The 22,795-nt window shown below is 50.2% G+C and overlaps 1 long non-coding RNA gene across 1 annotated transcript in view; it reads left to right on the top strand.

Annotated features, from left to right (window-relative positions):
• LOC132244604 (uncharacterized) overlaps window positions 1-13,237 on the top strand; it is a 115,096-nt gene extending 101,859 nt beyond the window's left edge. Inside the window, exons 3-4 of the long non-coding RNA XR_009456207.1 lie at window positions 966-1,037; window positions 12,752-13,237. This is a non-coding gene — a long non-coding RNA (uncharacterized LOC132244604). The remainder of the gene's footprint in view (window positions 1-965; window positions 1,038-12,751) is intronic.
• The last annotated feature ends 9,558 nt before the right edge of the window (window positions 13,238-22,795 follow it).

Here is a 22,795-nt window from a genome sequence, read left to right on the forward strand (position 1 = left end):
TTGTGTTTTTTCTGTGGCTAAATTTTCAGGATTTACTGGATGTTATGTACATATCTCAGTGCTTCTATTTTAACCAGAAGCCTGTGCAGCCTTCTGCACACATGCCCAGAAGAAACGTGCAGGATGAGCTTATAACTAGACCGAATCTGAACTGTGCACACTTGCCAAAAATTGCACCAAAGTGCCACCTAGGCAATTAAGGTGAAATAGGATTTATCCCTATGTTTACAAAAAGAAACTAGAGAGCATGTGATGCTAGTGCTGTGCTGTTATGTTGTCTGTACTGTACTAACCTGTAGGGCCAAGGACATCTTGGGGGCAGGGACTCCTGTTCCAGGGGCAGCTGACCCTCATGTGTTTGTTTCCTGATTTCAGCTGCCTATGTGCAATTAGCAGTGGTGATAGTAGTGCTTCCCCTCCATAGCACTGGGCACCTCATGCTCCAATCAGAAATGTCTGGTGCTGGGCCCACTCTTGCTGTCAAGCTCTGTCCCAGTTATTGGCCTCTAGGCCAGAGTGCTCTCAGTTAAGAAAGGCCCTTATTGGCAAGTGCCCATCTACCTGCAATGCTACTTCTTCCACTCTCTTAGGTGCCTATACATGAAGATGCTCCGACATGCTGGAATTGCAGTGTGTCAAAGCAGACCTAATTAATCAAGTCTGCTGGAGCGTGGCTCCTGCATCTCATGTATTAGTGTCTCCACACGAAAAATGACATCAAGGGCACTTGAACTAAAGCTTGTCAAACATGATTTAGTTCAAGTGCCCCTGCTGCCATTTTTAAGCCCAGGGACGCTGATACAGGAGACGCAGTGGTCCTTTAATTAGAGCGGATCTTGGAGCTTCAATTCCACTATGCAGTCACAAAGTGCCGCACCTCCCCCCCAAACCTCTAGAGCACATATAAACATGCCCTTAAATCCTAAGTGAGAGTAAACATTACTTATTTGTTTCATACTGTGCAGGGCAAAGTTGGCAAAGCATCTGGATCTCTTCTTGGACTGGAAAACCTGAGGCAGCTGCAGGAGCCATGCCGGGTAAATATGGAACCCTTTCTGTTGAAGCTGCCAGTTCCCTGCCTTTCACTGTGCTGCAGAGTGCCTAAGGAAATGTATTCCCAATATTTTGCATTTACAACATGATTTTTTCTGAATGAAAAATAGGGTTTTGCAAAATGACAAATTTAAAGACCAATTTTGAACACTGCAGAAAATGTTACAGGCAGGACCAGGGGTCCAAGCTGACCTAGCAAGGTGGTAACAGATTAGCAAATCATTTGGGCCAGCATTCGATTTTACATTTATCATTTAAGTGCATTTTGGCACTTACTGCAGAAAGCCATTCTATTCTTGAACATGTAACCCTGTGTGTATATTTAACATGAGTACAAGCTCTAGAAATCCCTCCTCCACTTCCTGAGGCCAGCACCTGTTTCTCACGGTTCTGGGTATTCGATACCACTATGCAACCACAAGGAGGGCCTACATGTAGCTGGGCACACATGTGGCCCGTGCATAACTTATTGCGCATGCTCAGTCTACATGCATAGTATGTGCACCCGCATACTGCCAGAAAACTGAACATATACCTGTGCATAAATGCCAAAAATACCACTTAGGTGACTGGAAGCCTACCACTTAGATGACCACATGGAAATAAAAAGCCAGCTTGGTAGTTTTTTGTCTTGTTCCACTTCTGTCCTTGTCACTGTACACTGGGCAAGTGCTGGTATTAGCCCTGACAGAAGCACAGCCAGAGGCTGAGTGAGGCTGGGCACTTTCTTCTTTGACTCACATGTTTTATTGCCTACACTACCACTATCTCTCATGATGCTACAGAGATAGGAGAGAACCACAATCATTTGGCACATGAACACTGTGCTACAAGGACTTTACTCATGGCCTTATATACATCTGTTCCTGTAGTGGCTATTTCATGGGGCTCTGAAAAAGGGGTGGGGAGACATGTGCAGTTCATCTCTGCAGTTCATGGTAGGGTGTCCCAATAGGAGGAAGCTATGGACCTCAGAGAACAAAGGGCTGGATGGTTAGGATCTCAGCAGAGCTGGGCTAGCACTGAGACTGCTGATATCCATCTTAGGTGTGTATTACCTGCTTCATCTGGAATGCCGCTGGTATGTTACCTCTCTAGTTAAGGAGGAAGGGATTGCCATCCTGGAGTTGGTTTATGCAGTTCCTAGTCTGAGTGGTACTGGTGCCTGTTTACTATGCAAGCAATGGGCAAGTGATTGGGTGCTTTCCACATAGAAAAATGAGAGAGGATGGTGCTATATTTTCTCTTTATCAGAGTTAATACCATATTTACTTGATTCTAATGTAACCTGAGTGGTACTCAGAGATGTACTCCCTCTCCAATTGAAGGGATCAGAGTGGGTGCCGGACCACTGTGGGAGGCATAGCTGCCTGAGGTGCGCAGCTTTCCTCCTATTCCCTATAGAGTAGAGCCAGGACACCAGTTGGGACTTAACCATATACCATTTAATAAGGGGGGAATAGGGTTGGGTTATAACATATGTAGCCCAGGTGTACATGGGTTTGTACTTCCCTTTCCAGTTGAGGGAATTATTGGCAGGGCAGTGTGCTGCGGAGGGACACAACAACCCAGTGGCCGCCTCTGTCCCCCACAGAGTCAGCTCCAGTCGATCAACTACGTAACTATATACAGATTTATTATTACAACAAAACCATTAAAGGGTATGAACATAGATTATATATATATGTACACATTTACAAAACAATAAACCGTATAATATATATATACAGATATACATACACCCAGTTATCATTTAATATACGGATGAACAATAGAACAACAGGAGGGCCAATTTCAATGAGTTGAGGAGATTAGTAGGAGAGGCATTGTGGTCCCGGAGTAGGGGAACTAGGTGTCCAAGACGAGTGGTTGTTCCTTAAGGAGACGATCCTCCGAGCCCAAGGGGTGACAGTCCCAATGTGAGTCAAAGGGAGTAAGAGTGCTCAAAAGCCCCCTTGGCTCACCAAAGTCATTCAGGAACATCTGAAAGCCAAAAAGAGGGCGTACATCCAGTGGAAAGGGGATGCTATCACCAAAGAGGATTATACCTCCATAGCAAGAGTCTGTAGGGAGGCTGTTAGGAAGACTAAGGCGGAGGCAGAACTAGGGTTAGCAACAAGGACAATAAAAAGTCCTTTTTTAAATACATAGGGAGTAAAAAGAAGAAACCAGGCAACGTGGGACCCCTGCAGGATATGCTTGGCAATTTGGTGGTTGCACCAGATGAAAAAGCAGACCTTTTTAACAAATTCTTTGCCTCCATTTTTCTGAGCAGGAACCAGGACTTCTCCCTCACCGGGATTCAGGACAGACTCAGGAGTGACTCGCCAGGCCTAGGGTCAGGGAGGACCAAGTTAGGGAACTTCTGGAGGGGCTGGACATGTTCAAATCAGCAGGTCCAGACTCTCTCCACCCTAGGGTGCTGAGGGAATTGGCAGGGGTCATTGCGGGGCCCCTGGCACAGCTTTACGAGCACTTGTGGTGCTCTGGCCAGGTGCCAGAAGACTGGAAGAAGGCCAATGTGGTCACCATCTTTAAAAAAGGGAAGAGGGAGGACCCAGGCAAATATAGGCCCATTAGTCTTACTTCGGTCCTAGGGAAGCTCTTTGAAAAAATTATCCAGGAGCACATCTGTGAAGGACCAGCAGTGGGGAGGATGCTCAAGGGCAACCAGCATGGGTTCATTAAGGGCAGGTCCTGTCAGACCAACCTGATAACCTTCTATGATCAGGTCACAAAATCATTGGACGCAGGTGTTGCGGTGGATATAGTCTTCAGGAAGGCCTTTGACACTGTCTTCCACCCCATTCTCATTAAAAAGCTAGGTGACTGTGGCATTGATGCCTACACAGTCAGATGGGTTGCAAATTGGCTAGTGGACTGCACCCAGAGAGTGGTGGTGGATGGGTCATATTTGACTTAGAGGGAGGTGGGCAGTGGAGTCCCCAGGGCTCGGTCCTCAGGCCCATACTATTCAATTTCTTTATCAGCGACTTGGACAAGGAGGTGAAAAGCACCGTGTTCAAATTTGCTGACAACACCAAGGTTTGGGGTGAGGTGGGCATGCTAGAAGGGAAGGACAGGATACAACTGGACCTGGACAGGTTACAGGGGTGGGTGAATGTGAATAGGATGGGACTCAATACTGACAAGTGCAGAGTACTCACTTGGGCAGGAAGAGCCAGAAGCATACCTGTAGGCTGGGGAACTCCCTTCTTGAAAGCGCAGTGGCAGAAAGAGATCTTGGAGTCATTATTGATTCTAATATGAACATGGGCCACCAATGTGAGGACACAGTCAGCAAGGCTAACTGCACCTTGTCATGTATCCACAGATGCACCACGAGCAGGTCCAAGGAGGTGATCCTCCTCCTCTATGTGACACTGGTCAGGCCACAGCTGGAGTACTGTGTCCAGTTCTGGGTGCTGCATTTCAGGACGAATGTGGACAGCATCAAGAGGGTCCAGAGGAGGGCCACCCACATGAACAGGGGACAGCAGGGCAGGCCCTACGAGGAGAGGCTAAGGGACCTGTTCAGCCTTCACAAGAGAAGGCTGAGAGGGGATCTAGTGGCAGTCTATAAACTTACCAGGGGGGACCAGAGGGGAATGGGTGAGACCCTGTTCCCCCGAGCACCTCCTGGAGTAACAAGGAATAATGGCCACAAGCTGATTGAGAGTAGGTTCAGGCTAAACATCAGGAGGCACTACTTCACAGTCAGGGCGGCTAGGATCTGGAACCAGCTTCCAAGGTTAGTGGGGCTGGCTCTTACCTTAGGGGTCTTTAAAAGGAGGCTTGATTACTACCTAGCTGGGGTCATATAAGCTTAACTTAGTGGGGGTCATATGAGCCCAGTATTCATTCCTGCCCAGGGCAGGTGGTTGGACTTGATGATCTGGTCAGGTCCGCTCCAACCCTACATCTATGAATCTATGAAATCAGACCAAAGGTTATTGATTGGACAACCTTATAACTCTATTCATATACAAATTTATTACTTCAAATTATTCACATAAACTGTAAGGCACAGTCCACAAATATAATCAGCAGTCCTTAGACTACCTGGGTGCCCTCCAGGGCAGGGGCCCCACTCCCAAGGTAGCACTACAGGAAAGGAGGTGAGAGGAAAGAAAAAGGAGAGGAAGACCCCCAAAGACTCCTGAACTCCCCTGCTATCACCCAGGAGTGGCCCACATGGTGCCCCTTCACAACCCTGTGGAGACCCTCTCTCCAGGGTAACTTAGTACTCCGCAGTCCCAGAGGGTTGCCTCTTGTTCTCTAGGTCAAGCTCTGTTCCCTGCTGGGCTTTTCTGCCACCTGACTCTGCTGCCACTGTCCTGGCTTAGGGCCATATGCACCTCTGTGTGTAGTGGGTGCTTCGCCTTGTGCTAGAGGTGGGAGGCCTGGACAGCCTTGTGCAGCACTGGGGCTCAGTCTATTCCTGGACCCTCTGGGTGGCGTCATCTGCACCGAGCTGCTGCCCCGTGTCAGCAGCTGTACACCCGAGCCACCTCAAGTGGCTCCCAGGGTCTCTCACCCTCCGTGCAGCGCCTCCTGCACTGAGCCCCCAGCCTTGTTCCAGGGGTTGAGGACCTGAGCCACCCCAGGGGCTTCAAAGATCCTGCTCCTGAACACCGTGTCTCTGGCTACACACCAGAGGTTGCAGACCTGAGCCACCTCACACAGCTCCCAGGGTTTGGACGCTGTGCACTGTGCTGCATACTAAGAGCCTAACCACTGGAACTGTCCCCCGCTCCCCGCTGATAGAAGTCTTCAGGGGCTCTTCCTCGGCTACTGCTTTGCCCTCCTGAGCAGCTCTCCTCAGCTCTTCTAAGCCCCACTCTCCTCTCTTCTCAGTCCCTGACACATCTCCCTCTGCTGGGCATGCAGCTCTTTTTATACGCTCCAGGGCTCTGCCCCTGAAGTCTTCCGAACTTGACAGTTTGCAATCTTCAGTCAGGTCCAGGGGAGCTCTTCTTCCCCTCCCCTCAGGAAAGGGGCATGATGTTATTTCTCTTGCTGCCTCCTGACTGGTGGATAGGCTCCACTAATCAAAACAGCAGGATCTCAAGCCTGGGACTCAACCCAAGCTCTTAAAAGTAAGCCTGCTACACATATATGCTGGAGGGTATAGGAACTCTGGATAGTAAAGGCACACTCCTCTGGGTACCTGTGGGGACTCAGGGGAGCAAAAGGGACTCAAGAATGGTTGGCATACATATGCATTTAACAGAGGAAATCAGATAGCAAAGCTTGAGGCACAGGATTCACAGAATGTAAGGTGCAGGTGTTCACAAAATGTATAGGCGCAGATGCCCTGGACGGGTGGAGTGGGGCAAAAAAAAAGAGATGAACCCTCTTCCTTGATGAGAATTTCCCCTTAACTCAGCCCTGAATGGGAATTAAACCCAGAACCCTCCTCCCTGGGGCAGATTTCCTTTCCCCTCAACTCACCCCTAAGTTGCCTTAACAGGCAAGTTTCCTACCACTAAGCCATCAAGGCCCAAGCTGCTCTATGCAGTTCAGGCTTCAGTCCTTCTACAACCCTTTGTGTGCCTGCGACTGAGGGCTTGGATCTTCACCATGCACCACCCTGCACACCGAGCTCCCAGGCCCTCTGCTGGGGGTCAGGAGCCTGAGCCGCTGTCTGCAGCTCAGGGCTTGGATTCTCACTGTGTGCCACCCCGTGTACCGAGCTCCCGTGGCTGTATGCTGAGCAGCTGGAGCCGAGCTGCTTCCTGCAGTTTTGGGGCTCTTCTGGGGCAACCACTTTGCCCTGTTGGCCAGCTTTCACCAGCTCTTTTGGGCCCCTCTTCTTCATCCCTCATCGTCGATCCCTCTTAAAGTCGGGCACATCACCCTTTTATTCTCTGGGGCTTTGCCCCCAGGGTTCACACTATCCAATCAGGGATTGGGGGGGGGGAGTTAGGTCTTTCCCCAGGTCCGGGCTCTTCGCCTCATCCCAGGTAGAGGCAGGGCAAGCCCTCCACCTAAGCCGTGAGGGAAACATTTAAAATGTTACAACTGGCTTGTGGGGCCACTGCTGACAAGCCCATCACTCTAAGATGAGGTCCCCACCATTTAACATGGGAGGGAAACCCCTCATCTTAGAATCAAATATGAAGGGGGAGGGGTGGAGGGTGGAGGAGGCTGCTGTGGCTTGGGTTCCAGCCCCTACTCAGGGCCAGGGCTGTAGCTACAACTGCTGCCTGTCCCTCCAACCCCCCTCCTGCTGCCTCTGTACCCTGCCATCTTCCGACTCCAGCATCTTCCCCCATCTCTCCTCCCATGCAGCCTCTGCTCCCCCACCTGCCCACCTCCCTCCCCTACCTTACCTTTGCTCCATGCTGGAAGGCTCCATCCACACTGCAGCCTGGGCACTGAGCATGGCCCCAGCCCAGCCCTATAACAGTGGCACACAACCCACATAACTGCTATGGGAGCTGAGCTGGCACCATGCTCATTGCCCCAGGTTAGAACAAGGACAGTGCCTGATGGCAGAGAGCAAAAGTAAGGGTAGGCAGAAAGTGGGGAGGAGAGACTAGGGGTAAGTGGGAATTGGGAGCAGAGGCTAGGGGGGAAGGGTAGGAGGGGGAGCAGGCAGGAGGCAAAGGTGGCAGGGGGCAGGTACAAACAGGGGGCAAGTTACTTGACTTCTCCATGCCACTTGAACCCCCCCCCCCCTCCCGCCAGCCTGCAAGAGGAAACCAACGATTTCCCACAGTTTTCTTTTTTAAAGGAGAAAATTCACGTTTCTCTGCAGCAAACAGAAAACCTGGATCTCTGCTAATGACTCAGTTAATAGATGCAGTTTACCTTTTGCATTATTTCTTTTATTATACAAGCGATAAAACCATAGCCCAACCCAAAAAGGACTCCAGTTTGGTAACTGAGATATGAAACCCTGAGTCTTGCCTAGATGATAAAATACCTAGATCTTTTGAGAATCAACAACAAATGCACATGCAGAAAATGCACTGTAGTCTTGAACTTTCCATAGCTGTTAAGTAAAACTAATTCTATTCTGTACAGATGCTTAAACTATGCCCATCACCAATGTATCTGTCCTGTAGTGCATGAAGAGGAAGGGGTTTAGGAAGAGGTGGTAGTATGGTTGCTATATATTTAGTTAGAAAAGGCAAGGTCAGAGAAATATACCTTTCATTTGGAGTGAAAGGTGAAAAAGACTGTTATGGTCCTGAGTTCCTGGGAGAGCTCATTCCACAGCCAGTCACAGAACCCCGAGAAATGATGGTGTGCTGCACTTGGGAGTTTTACCATTGTCATATCACCATTGTGCCAAAGTTGCCTACCACAGTCTTCATCCCAAAGTGGTAGATGATCTTTCATAGGTCATATTTTCATGAATCTAAGACAAGGTTTTTTTTCCCTCCATTTAACATGCTGCTTCTCTGGCAGCTTTGACCCCAACCCAGGGTTGGTGCTGCCTGACCCCCCACTGCCCCTGCCTCCTTATCTACCCCCATACAGTCTCACCTCCTCTGCCCCTGCAGCTTCAGTAATTTCTTCCACCCCACTGCCATGGGGTTGCTCTGGCCACAGTCCAGCCCAGCAATGGCTGTTGCAGTGATGTCTGCTCTGGCAAAGCCCTGGAGCCCTGGCCAGAGCTGCTCCCACTGCTATCAGACTGAGCTGGGGCAGACACTAGTGGGAGGGTGGGTGCCAGACAATGCAGGCATGCAGGGGGCAAGTAGCAGAAGGCAGGTAGTGGGGGTGGGGGAGCAAGTGGTGGGGAGGGACAAAGGGCAGAGGTCAGGCTGCTTGCCTCCCCCTGGACACTTTTTTCCCTGCTGCTTGCTAGGGCAGGGGGGAGAAGGAAGGGGAGACAAATTTAAGACAGCCCTCCAATAATTAGATTCTATACATGGAAATTTATAACAACTTTATACAGTTTCCATGTATAGAATCTAATTAAATTCAGAGGCATCCTGGATTTGTGTAAATATGGTACCTTGTGTCCAGGGAGTACCTTGAAGGTAAAGGGAATATGTGACAAAGGGCTGAACAAGACATTGAGGGTCATCTAGTCTAACATTAGGATGGACCAGGGCAGAAACAAACAATCCTAATGTTCAGGAAGAATAGCAAATATGGCAGGTGACCAGCTTGGCTCAGCAGAGACCTCTTTGGTGTGCTTAAACACAAAAATGAAGTTTACAAGAAGTGGAAGCTTGGATAGATGATTAGGTAGGAGAACATGCAAGGACAGGGCAAAGGACATGCAAGAACGTTGCACAACAGGATTGAGTAATATCTGAAAGGCATGTGTGTGGCTGTGGGGGCAGCTGGAGGCCATGATTATAGCCCTTAAAGCAATTAGAACTGTAGGGCCATGATTAGGACTGAAAGCTGGTGTCCAGAGGGGACATAGCTCCAGAGAGAGAAAGCCTGTGTTTGGAAAGGTCAGAGCCCCAGAGAGAGACACCAGATCCTTCTTCCTGGCCCTCTTTTGATTTCCCAAGGGGTCAGCTTCAAAGCAAGCACCAAAGAAGAGTCTAGATGATGGTCCAGCATGCTTGTTAGAGCACAGTGGGTGTGTCTACATATGCAATTAGTGCACATGAATAAACTCTAGAGCTTATTGCTCCACAGTCTTTTGCTCCCAGATGTGCCATTTGAACAAGCGCCCAAGAGCAAAAAGTCCAGAACACATTGCTCTGGAGCTTATTCACGCAAAGCACATGGAGCCCAATTGGAGCCTGGGTTGGAAGGAGACCCTGGGGGGTCAGCCTGTCAACCTAGGGTTGCTTTGACTGGGCTCCATGTGCTGCAAAGAGGCTGGCTAAGGCTTATGAGTGCTTTAGCACAGGGCTCGCCAGCAGGCAATGCCCATTCTGAAGCACTCTCATGGCCCAGCCAGTTCTCCGTAGCACATGGAGCCTGGCTGGAGCAGCATATTGGAGCAGCCAGCCTAGTGCTTCTCCAACCAAGATCCATGTGCTGTGGAGAGGCTGGCTAAGGCAGGAGGGTGCTTCAATGTGGGGGCTGACTGCTGGATAGCCCCGCACTGAAGCACCCTGTGCCCCAGCCAATTGGAGCAGCATCTACAGATGTTCTGCTGCATGTGAAAAAACTGCAGCAGGGTAGTACTTGCATTTTAATTAATTAGTCAACAGCACATTAAACATCTCATGTATACATGCCCAGTATTAGAAAGTCAGAGGTGCAAGTTAAAACCCCTTTACGTAAGGAGGGCTAGGACCTGGGTTTCTCACTTCCTTGACAAGTATTCTAGCCACTCAGCTCTTGAGGTTAAACCATGCAAGGGTTGTTCTCTTCTTCCTCTAGAGTCTGACCTCTTCTAGTCACATATTTTTGGCCACCTATGTTTTTGGACCTTAGATGCTTGTGTGTGTCCACAAGACATGCATGCACATGGCCATGTACCTACCTGGTCACTACATAGCCATCTGCTCATGGTCAGTCTACAGATGCACACTTACATGTTCATGCTACCAGGAAAATAGAATTCTTCCTTCTGCGTGGGCACATCTACACATTCATTAAGGAACCTTAGATACCGCGCATTTAGTTTAGTACTTCCTTAATAAAGTACCAACTAAACATGCAGTACCTAGAGTTACTGTGCAGTAGCAATGGCAAACGGTTATTTAGTGACACTTACTGAACATTAGCCTAATAACACTGTGCAATAGGCTATTAGCCTGGTTTTTGCCATGATACGCCACCTCACAGTGTTATTAGGCTAATCCACAATAAGCATCTTGTGTAGATGTGCCCTTTAAGTAGCATTTTTGGCACCTCAGGAATGTTCCCACAGCCATTCTTGATACCTTTGTGTCCAGCATGCATGAGAAGAGTAGCTTCTAGAAAAGCCCCAGAGCAGCTTCACTACCATAATTCCAGGTTTGGAGCATGAAGGCAGGTGTAGATGGGCAGGGTGAGCTCAGTGCCACCCATTCTGGGCCACCCATGAAAGCACTTACACACTCTAATCCAGATGTGTCAGATTTACAGCTTGCAGGCTGCATCCAGCCTGCAGAGCTGTTCTATCTGGCACTCCAAGCTACTAGGAGTTGTGGGGTGGGGCTTAACAGCATGGCCTGCTGCAGCATTTGGGGTCCTTGGGCCTTGATAGATATAAGCATCAATGGCCAAAAGACCAGACTCCCAACACTGCCCCTGGACTCCTGCCACCACTGCTTGGCCCTGACCCCATTGCCTCCAGGTCCCCATCACTGTCCCAGTTCTTTACCATTGCTGCCAGACATGCAACAGGTACTGCTGGCCTTGCAGAGCTGGGCTGGGATGAGCCCTGAGGCCCAGATCCAGCCTGAGGCTTAGGGTGAGTTTGATACCCCTGCTCCAGTCAAATCACCCTCAGTCTCCTTTTTGATGAGATGTTTTTTAAGCCTCTTGAGGTTTTAATGTGGCCTTTTCTCTAGCCCTAGAATAATTTTTGTGGCTCTTTACTGTATCCTCTTCAATTTCCCAGCAACATTTTAAAATGTAAACACCAGAACTGGATGCCTATTTCACCATGAGTCTCTTCAAAGCCTTATACAGAGGTAAAATCACTCCCTTATTATTTACCAGTCCCCTGTTTATTAGCCCAGTTTGCCACATCATCACACTAGGAGTGTACATTCAGATTTTGCCCACTGTGATCCTTAAATCCTATTCAAAGTTTTTGCTTTTCAAAGACAGTTCACTGTTCTCATGGTATAGCTTGAATTGCTTGTTCCAGCATATATCACTTACATTTGACTGTGATTTTATTTGAATAGGCACAGATTACCACACTTTGTACAGCTATTCTACTTACATCATTATTTACTGGTCTGACAATCTCTGTCATCAACCCATTTTATAGTACTTTCACTGATGAAGTTGTTGGATAGCCAACTAACCAACTGACTACCAGTCCCTGTAGAACCCTACTAGGCACACCTGCATTTAGTGATGATTCCTTTTTGACAACTCCTTATTTGTACCAATCCATTTTTCATCCATCTAATGTGTGCTCTATTGATATTGCATAGTGCTAATTATTAATCAGAATATCCTATGATACTAAGTGTGACCAAAATCTATTATAGCTACACAGTTACCTTTATAAATCAAAATTGTAATCTCAAGAAATGACATCAGGCTTGCTTGACAAGATTTATTTTGACAATTATTTATTTTCCATAAAAGCATGTTGACTGACATTAATTACTAGCAAATTGCCCATCCTGAATGATGGGGTGAGGGGGGTAGGCGGAGAGCTGCCACCCAGCACCCCATGGTGCTGCTGCTCCGCCTCTGGTTCTGTGCGCCCCCCCTTGCTTCCATGTCTCCCCCCGCGTCCAGCCCCATGCACCCCCCACCCCCTGCATCCCCCCGCATCTGGCCCCACGTGCCCCACGTGCCCCCACACCCCTGTGTCCTGCCCCATGCACCCCCCCCTCATGTCTGGCCCCATACACCCCCACCCCCCCGCTGTCACTTGATTTTTGAACTTTCAGGGTGAGTCACTGACACATTAAAGAATCCGGGTTCTTAAATCATAAGGTCTGTACTTACGAATTAAGCCATAAGCCTGCATTTGTATGGTCACTTTTCAGGGAAGAATCATGCTTTAAATGAAGCTTATGCACATGATAATCAGCTGAGCCCCATAATGGAATGATAGACGTAAAGCTCCCCTTTTTTTTCCTTTTGCCGAATGCAGGGTAGAAACCTCCCAGACCTGGAAGGATTATAAACTGCAGGAACTGCAAGAAGATCATTTTTAACCAATAAATTTACAAAGGTCTTTCCTTAGGTAACATGAGTTATCATCATGTCTTGCTCAGAATGTGTTCCACTTTGTTTTCACATTACAGTCCCTACAATGCCACCTCTTGGTGAGCTCACATGTTTACACTGACTGGTGACTCCGTTCATCTGAGGGAAACAAGACACAACAGTGGGGGTTAAATCAGCTCTACCTGTTTGATAAGGCAAGGGCCACTCCAGGATCATACATCTGCATTTCCCCATCCATCAGCATGCAGGGGCAAGTCCTAGTATGGAAAGATTTCTCAAGTAAACAGTAGGGCTGTGCGAGGCTTCCGACAGAGCTTCAGATCCGGAGAAGCTTTGGACGCTTCAGGGTCTGAAGCAGCACATCTGGGTTGAAGCACTGGCCTTGTTAGGCTTACCGAAGCGGTTCGGAGCCACCTTGGAGATCCGGCCATAGGGTATAATGGGGAAACAATAAAATATCTATTACTTTGTTGCTTTTTGTCCGATTTGGATGCAAATTTTAGGAGTGGTAGACTCTGCAGAGAGGATGAAGCCTGACGAGCTTCAAGAAGACAGGTGCAGGGGTTTGGTAGGGAACAGCACCCCAAATTCTTGAAAGCAAAACTCATGTCACATCTAGGCATTACAACATAGCAGGGTTTAAATTGCAGGGGCTGTAGCTCTTACTGAGGCCACAAAGTCTGCCAAGTTTCAAGAAGATCAGTGCAGGGGTTTTGGGGCAACTGTACCCCAAATTCTTGAAAGCAAAACTCCTGTCACATCTATGTGTTACAACACAGTGGGGTCAAAACTGCAGGAATGGTAGCTCTTACTGAGGCCACAAAGCCTGCCAAGTTTCAAGAAGAACAGTGCAGGGGTTTGGGGGGAACTGCCCCTCAAGCTGCAGACAAGCAAAACTGGTGCTATGGATGCTTGTGGGACTGACTTTCTTTATCTTGGGGCTTGGCAGATAATACTGCAGGCATGGCTGCTAAGCTGCTGTGTTCCCAGTTACCAATCAATCAATCATGATTCACTCAGAGACCAGGGACTCAGGGACCAGCTCAATACACAGGACCTAGCTACTACATAATGACTTAACGAGCATCAATTAGTATCTACAAAACCAGGCTAAGGAGAGGAAAGAATCAATACAGACAATCAACTGCCCCAAGACAGACACAGTCTTGGCACAAGTTTTGTCTGTCAGCGGCTATGGGTGTAGGGCCCCAGAACCCACCCTGCACCGATCTCCTTGGCAGCTGGCAGGCATCACAGCAGGGGCCACCACCCTGCAGCTGTCACCCTGCTGCGCCTTAACACACACAGTGTCACCTATAGCACGAGTTTTGCTTGTCCGCAGCTTGAGGTGCAGTTCCCCCCAAACCCCTGCACCTATCTCTTTGAAACTTGGCAGGCTCTGTCACATCAGTAAGAGCTACCACCCCTCCAGTTTTGACCCACCCTGTATTGTAACACATAGATGTAACAGGAGCTTTGCTTTCAAGAATTTGGGGTACAGTTGCCCCCAAACCCCTACACCAATCTCCTTGAAACTTGACAGGCTTTGTGGCCTCAGTAAGCATTACCACCCCTGCAGTTTTCACCCCCCTGTGGTATGACACAGCCATGACATGAGTTTGGCTTTCAAGAATTTGGGGTACAGTTCCCCCAAAACTGTTGCACCAATATTCTTGAAACTTGGCAGGTTTCATGCTCTCAGCAGTGACTACCATCTCTGCAAGTTTCATCCAAATCAGACAAGAAACAACAAAATTATAGATATTTCATTGATTCCCCATTATACCCTATGGCCAGATTCTGGAGGTGGCTCCAAAGCTTCCGAGCTGCTTCGGCTGGATCGAGGTGGAAACCTGGTTTGGAGCTCCAGATCAGATCATGGCCACCCAAAGCAGCCAGATCCGAAGCCGGATTGGATCACTGCCGACTCGCACAGGCCTAGTAAACAACTGCCATGAAATCCTGGTGTCAAATAAAGTGTGCTTGGTGTTTGTGCCAGCTGTTATCAGTAACCAGTTTTTCAGTTCCAGCACTGAGAAGACATCTTTCCCCACACCCAGTTTTGCAGCAAAACACAGAAGCATCTGCAGCATGAGCCTTTCCTGGGCAGCATTCTGGCTGGAACCTTTGCCTTGGGATAAAGAGTTGGAACTGTTTGAATTAGGAAGTCATATTTCCCCCTCCTTGTTTGACATACTGCTCCAGGGGCAGGATTCGTTTCACTCCTGTTGTGGCCTTCCTGTCAGTGACTGTCTTCCTGGTGGGCACCTGTATTCCTTGCTGCATCTGACTCTCTGACCTCTGGCTCACTGAGGGTTAAGGCCTGATCAGAGTAATCTGGGCGCTGCATACTGGTTCCCGGATATTGCTGCTCCACAGTTGTCTATGGTTTCTTCTCATCTGCTGACCCTCAGTTGTAACTACTTCATAGGACCCTGACCCAACAACAGCTTGGCTGTTTGCCATTGTTTTGTGACTGCTGCATCTCTGAACCCAGACTGTCTCCCTTATGTGGAGATGCCTTAGGTTTCTGGCTCCTCTACTGTAATATGCTGCCTGTCATCTCTTAGCAGACTCTGTGGGCACATCCAGATGGGCAAGCATGTGTGGTCTGCGGCTCCACAGGCCTGTGGCACTGCAAACCACACACATCACACATGCAGGCATTTGCTGTGCTGCTAATTTGCACTGCAGCAGGTTATTTTGATACCAGGAGATCCTGGTGTCAAAAAATCCCATGCCAGAAAAAAGCGGGATGGCACACGTGGTGGCAGCGTGCACTGCCCAAAACCGGAGCCTGGCCAGCCAGAGTCACACTCCAGCTGACAGCCAGGCTCAGTGCACCCGGACTGCTGCTGCTAGAGACCTGGGGAGCCCCCAAGACTCCAGGTAAGATTGCTGGGGTCAGTCCAGATGCTGGCTCCAGCCTCACTTACCCAACCCGGGGCAGCTTGCCACATGCAAGAGTGCACATACAGAGATGTTCCCCAGGGACAACTAACAGCAGCCCAAATATGTGCCACTGCAGTTTGTCCTGCAGGGAATGCATGTTTCCACTCTTGGGGATGTGCCCTGCTTTCTCTCCATCTGGTTGCAGTAGGGTGTCCCTAATGGGAAGTAGTGTCCTTGTTCTTTGCTCCATTAGTGTCTGGGTTGAGCTACTTTCAAGTGTCTGAGAGAGGGTTTTGTGGTAGTAGTCCAGCAAAGCTAGATAAGGATCATATCCTTTTTGCCCTTTCTATGAGTCTTTCTGGCTTTCTTGACAGCTGATTCTACCTTCCGATTTCTTTACGAGAACCCTGGGAATGAAATCTTTTCCTTGAATTCCCATTCTGTGCTAATTTTTTTGAATTCCTCTGCTATATATTGTGACCCATTGTCTGAATACAAAGTTTTGGGTATATCATACCTGGCAAAATGTATCTTCAGTTTCCTGATTTCTGTTCTCATTTGAGTGTCCTCTATATAACTCATTTTTAAAAATGGGAGTAATTACTGTGACCATATAGTTTCTAAGCACACGCATCTTTTATCATTGAGCACAACTGAAGCCAGGCAACTTTTACTTATTACCCAATATCCACAAACCTGGCAACCCAGGACACCCTATTATGTCTGGCATAGGCAACATCACAGAGGGAGTTTCTGGTTACATTGACTCTGTCTATGCCACTGGAGCTGATGCCTACTTTCTTGAAGAAATCTTCCACCAAGAAGCTGACAAACTTCCAGCAAACACCACATTAGCTACCATGAATGTCACATCTCTGTATGCTAACATGCCCCATGATGATGGATTACAAACCATAAAGAACAGTATCCCCAATGAGGACTCACTGCTTAAGTTTCCATAGCACTCTCCTGCTTTGTTCTCGCACATAACTATTTCAGATATGGGGATTCCTTATACCTACAAACAAATGGCACTGATGTGAGTATATTGATAGCCCCCCCCCCCCCATAGGCCAGTATATTTGACAGACCTTGAAATCCATTGCCTCCTCATACCATCTTATCTCCTGGATATACCTAACTGTCACAGAGCACTGAGGTGCCCTGCTCCCAAAGAGGGGAAACTGCTAGGGAGGGAGCCCTAGCAGTGACTAAGGAGCCCAGCTGTGGGTCGCCAAGACAACCAGAGGAGGTCAGCTGACCAGAAGGGGCAGAGCCTGGCTCCCTTATAAACCCTAGGAGCTGAGACCAGAGGGAGTTCCCTGCCAGCAACCATGGAGGAACGAGCTCTCTCATGGAAGGGAGGGAGTATTTCCTGGTAGGCTTGAGTGTTGTTATGGCCAGGCAGCTTCTGTTTAAGTTATAGCTGATGGGCTTGTATTTTGTGTTGCTGTTTATAACTGGTGGCTTGGGTGAGGCTATTAGGGGTTGGAGGAGGCCTCATAGGGGACTCACAGTGGAGTGTGAGGACCCCAGCGCCAGTGAGGGCGCAGCATTCAGAGTGCACAGACCCCAGCCCCAGAGAGGGGCAAGTGAGAAGCCCCAGAGAGGGGACACTACTGAGAAGCCCCAGTGCGGGCATGGTGAGCCCAGAGAGAGGGCAGCCTTTATTGAGATGGCCTCGGAGAGGGGACACTACTGAGAAGCCCCAGTGCGGGCATGGTGAGCCCAGAGAGGGCACAACATTACTGAGAAGTCCTAATGTGGGCACGGTGAGCCCTGGAGAGGAGGCCGCATTATTGAGAAGCCTCAGTGTGGGCACGGTGAGCCCCAGGAGAAGGGGCAGCCTTACTGAGAAGCCCCAGAGAAGGGGCAGTTGCTGAGAAGTCCCAGTGTGGACACAGAGGCCCCAGAGAGGGGGGCACGGACTGGGATAGGGCCGGGGAGAGCCCTAGCGCCAGAGGGGGCGCGTATCAAAGGATGGAAGGCCCAGAGAGGACAAAAGGGGCCAGATTGTGATAGGGCTGTGCGAGGTGTGGACTGCGGTGTAGGGGAGGAAATGGAGCTGCAGCTAGCGCCCCCTGGCAGCGGGGCAGTACAAGGGCAGCCTCCTGCTAATTAACACCAATTAATCAATTATCAAGAAGGCATGGCAGTAGGTGGGTGGTTGCCCCAGGAACAGGTGTGCGGGCCACATTTAGGTCGGCCCAGAGCGGATACCTGTTGCACTAACGTACATCATTGTATGGAGACATAGGAAGGAATCTCTAGCAAAGTTTTACCAGGACTTTGATGGAGGGGAAGAAGTTGTTAAACTCGCTCTGAAATACTTCATGGGGCAAATTTGTTTATTAGACACCACAGTGAAGGTTTGCAATGGCCACATCACCATATTGTATCAGAAACCCATTGATTGCCATAGCTACCTTCACACCATCAGCTTTCATCCTAAGCACACCACTGGATCCACTGTCTACAGCCAAACTCTATGTTACAACCAACCAGGATGCACACTTAAAGATCTGAAACAGGGATTCTTACAATTACAATACAATCCCAAAACTGTAGCCATTCAAATCAACAAAGCCAGACTCAGCCCTCACACTGACCTGCTACAATACCAACCTTGAGACAAAGACAGCAGAATCCCTCTGGTTGGCACTTACATCCCCCAAATTGAACATCTAATACACAGCATGCCCTCCAACCCCTCTTGGAAAAGGATGACCATCTCAAAGTAGCTATGGGGGACAAACCAGGACTGGCTTACAGACAGCCATCCTAACCTCAAATGGCATGTCTCAAACGACAGGCTACCTAACTCGATTCTCACAGATGCACTACAAGGTCTAGTGCCTTCAGATGCAAGCTGTTCCCTTCATTAATACAGACTACATCATCACTGGACCAAATAACAAATTATAATATCTGAGGTTCACTCATCTGCAACTCAGCCAACAATAGATATACCATTACCTGCGTACAGTGCCCCTCTGCTGTCTATATTGGACAGATGGGATGATCCCTGTGTATCAGAATGAATTAACACTGGTCTGACATCAGTTCCAAAAAGACACAGAAGCCCATGCCAGAACACTTTACCCTCCCACCCCTGGACAGTCCATCCTCAATGTCAGAGAACTTGTTCTTAAACATGGAAACTTTAGAAACCAACTTGAGTGCAAAACTGTGGAACAAGAAATCATCAACAAACTGGATTGTGCTAAGTATCATTGAAATTAGTGACTACAGATATTTATACCATTACCTGGATTATCCTTTGTGACCCCTCTGCCCTTATATGTTTATTACTTTTTTTGCCTCTCCGAACACTGCCCCTCTTTTCCTGAACTACCTTCTCTTCCTCCATTCCCTGTCTTTTGTATTCAGATCACTCTGTGTGATCAACTAATCTGTGCATGTCCTTTCACAGCATCTAATGAACTGAGCATGGGCTCACAAAAGCGCATGTATTAGGGCTGTGCAAAATTTTGCCCGGTGTTTTGTTTCGAAGCTGTTTTGATGCATTTTGAGCTCAAAACAGCAATATTGAAATGAAACAAATGCCTTTGAAACTGCTTTGAGACAAAACAAGGGCACTTCGAAACATTTTGAGTTTCAAAGCCAAGCTTACTGGCTTCAGCGCCAGTTCCAGTCGGCAGCAGCAGCCTCCTGTCATATGGTAGGCAGATCGGGGCCTGCCCGCACCCCTGGGAGGGCTGTGGAGCTGTGCTGGACTCCTCCCAGGGTGCAGGACTCCGATCTGCCTGGCGGATGACAGGAGGCTGCTGCCGCCGACTGGGACCGGTGCTGAGCGCAGCCCGCACCCAGACCTGGGAAGATTGGTGCTGCTGCTGGCCCCAGCTCGCAGCACCAGCCTCCTATCATCCGGCAGGCAGATTGGGGGCCCGCACCCCCAGGAAAAGTCTGGCACAACCCCTGCAGCCCTCCTGGGGGTGCAGGCAAAGCCCATCTGCTGCCAGCAGCAGCACCGATCTTCTCAGCACGGGCTGTGTCCGGCCAGCAGCACCAGCCTCCTGCCATCTGGCAGGCCGATCAGGGCAGGCCCCCTGCACCCCTGGGAGGAGTCAGCAGAGCCCCGCAGCTGTCCTGGGGGTGTGGGGGGACCCGATCGGCCTCCCAAATCACATGAGGCTGTTCCTGCCACCTGGGATGGTTCTGGACACAGCTCACCACTGGCCCCAGCCAGCAACACCAGCCGCCTGTCATCCAGCAGGCAGATGGGGCCTGCCCACACCCCCGGGAGGGCTGCGGCGGCTGTGCCGGACTGCTCCCAGGGGTGCAGGCGGCCCCGATCTACCTCCTGGATCACAGGAGGCTGGTGCTGCCACATGGGGCCAGTGGCAGGCAGGCCTAGGGCAAATCAGCTCATGTGGGGACCTGCTGCCACCTTGATGCCAGAGTTGGGGAGGGTTCCCACACGATTTACCCTGGGCCTCGCACCCTCCTTTGGCCAGCTCCAGTAGGGGCCCAGGGCATATCAGTTCATGCAGAGACCCGCTGCCACCCTGATCAGCCCCCTGATATCCCTGGGACCCCGTACTGGAGCTGGCCTGAGGAGGGTGCGCAGCCCGGTGCAAATCGGATTGTGTGGGGTCCTGCCCCCACCTGGTCCTGGGGTGGGGTCAGGTCCCTGCACGAGCTGATTTGCCCCAGGCCTGCCTGCCGCTGGCCCCAGGCGGCAGCACCAGCTTCCTGCGATCCGGGAGGCAGATTGGGGGTCTGCACACCTGGAAGCAGTCCAGCACAGCCCCCGCAGCCATGCTGGGGGTGTGGGCAGCCCTGATCTGCCTGCTGGATGACAGAGGCTGGTGCTCCCACCTGGGGCCAGCAGCAGCACTGATCGTCTCGGCACTGGGTGGGCAAAACGTCGAAACAGCATCGGAACAGCAGAATGGTTTCTATGAAATGGAACAGTGCTTTCAAAACTAAACGAAACTTGAGGGAGGGCTGCAGGGGCTGTGCCGGACTGCTCCCAGGAGTGCAGGCCCCCGATCTGTCTGCTGGATGATAGGAGGCTGGTGCTGCCGGCTGGGGCCAGCAGCAGCACTGATCTTCCCAGCACTGGGTGGGCGAAATGTCAAAACAGCACCGAAACAGCAAAACAGTTTTGACAAAATGGAACAGTGCTTTCAAAATGAAACAAGACTTGAAATGAAACACTGTGCCATCAAAACGTCGAAACGAAAGTCGAAGCAGAACAGCACTGTTTCACACAGCCCTATTATGCACGTCTGATTTTGTTACTCTATAAGGTGCATCTCTATCATGTCTTCTGCTGAATGCCTACATTGACTAGGTCCTGCATGAGGGAATCATCTCCTAGCCCCCTGGGACTCATTGTGGGATCCCTGCCTAGGTAGCATAGGTGACTGGTGCCTCCTGAGTCACGGTGGTCACTTGCCTTCCCAGCAGCCAGTCAGTGACCGGGGGTGGTAATCGCCCTGACCCAAAAGTGCCAGCAGCGTGCTGGCACTTCTGGGTCAGCACAATTGGCCACGGAGGGACCGCAGGGATCGCTCCTCTTGGTACACCTATCCCCGGCCAACACTTTTAGTGGGGCAGCAGTGCTCTCACCTGCCCCCCCCACCCTCCCGGCCCTTCGCCTAAGTGGGGAACAGTGGCTGTCAGGGGGTGCACCAGCACTCTCAGGGGCTGCACATGCACCCCTGTGCACCCCCTACATGTCACCACTGCTGGGCAGGCCAAAAGGAACTCCCCACCACACCTACAGATGAGTCTGTATTGCACCCTGATCCCATGAGCCACCAGGGACCTCAGCTGATGGAACCTCGACAGAGCTGTTGCCACAGGTAAGCATCTGTAATGCTTCACAGACACCCCCAATGCAGGCAAAGGAAGCAGGGGGAGACCCTGGCACATGCCTATCTGGAGTGCACCAGGCTGCAGGCCTTCCAACACCTCCTTCAGAATCTCTGCTGAGGGCCTGGCTGCACTATTCCCTGCATCTTTTCATTTATGCACTCCCCATCCATGGTCCCACCAAGTCCCAGGACCTCCTGGTCAACCTCCTCCAGGCCCAGCTTAGCTGGCAATGTTCCTGACCAGGAAGGAGGTTCTGGCTGGGAGGACCCCTGGGGACTATGGGGCTGCTTTCTTGTCCCTAGTCCATTCATGTTTCCGGGCAATTTCACTAGGCAGTGTCCACTAGCTCCTTGGACTTGTTCAAGGACCAAGGCACTGTCTGGTGTGCTCTGCTCAGTGTCCCCCCTTGGTGCACTCATTTTGATCTTCTGCCCTTCACTCCCATCCCTGTTTTGTTTTTCAGTTGTCCCAAGAGATCCACGATGTGCCCTTAGTGTGCCCCCCCCAATCAAGTGGGGCTTATAGCTTTACTTGTGGGCTTTGACCCACAATCTGGAATGACACATCTAAAGGCTGGGCAACCCATTGCCACCACATCTACACACTCGTGGTCTGCACCCTTTATCGTCCTGTCCTTGTGTCCTGCCCAGAAACTATGTGGTGAGACACCCTCAGTGAGGACAAGGATCCCTGATGGACGAGCTTCTATTCCAGCCTGATCCTGTGAGCCACTGGGGATCTCAGCTGGTGGCTCCTCCATGGAACTGTTGCCACAGGCATGTACCTGACATGCTTCATGCATACCCCCGACACCTCCCCCTTCTGTGAGCAGAGGGAGACCCTGAGACATGCCTAACCTGAATGCACCAGGCTGCAGTCCCTTCACCACCTCCTCCAGAATCTCCTGCTCCCTCACTACTCCCTGCACCTTTTCATTTATGCCCTCCTCATCTGTGGTCCCATCAAGTCCCAGGACCTACTGGTCAGCCTCCTCCTGGCCCTAGCCAAGTTAGCAATCTACTTGATCAGGAAGGAGGCTCTGGGTGAGGTGACCCCCAGGGACTGCAGGGACATCTTCCTGTTTCTGGTCCATTCAGGTCTCTAGGCAGAGTTTCACTGGGCAGTATCTACTCTGCTGGCTCCTTGGACTCATATGAGGGCCAGTGGGCACTGTCCAGCACATCTTGCTTAGTGTGCCCCCTTGGTGCATTTACTCTGAACATTTGAC

The sequence above is a fragment of the Alligator mississippiensis genome, chromosome 13, assembly GCF_030867095.1.
Source record: "Alligator mississippiensis isolate rAllMis1 chromosome 13, rAllMis1, whole genome shotgun sequence".
NCBI lineage: Eukaryota > Metazoa > Chordata > Crocodylia > Alligatoridae > Alligator > Alligator mississippiensis.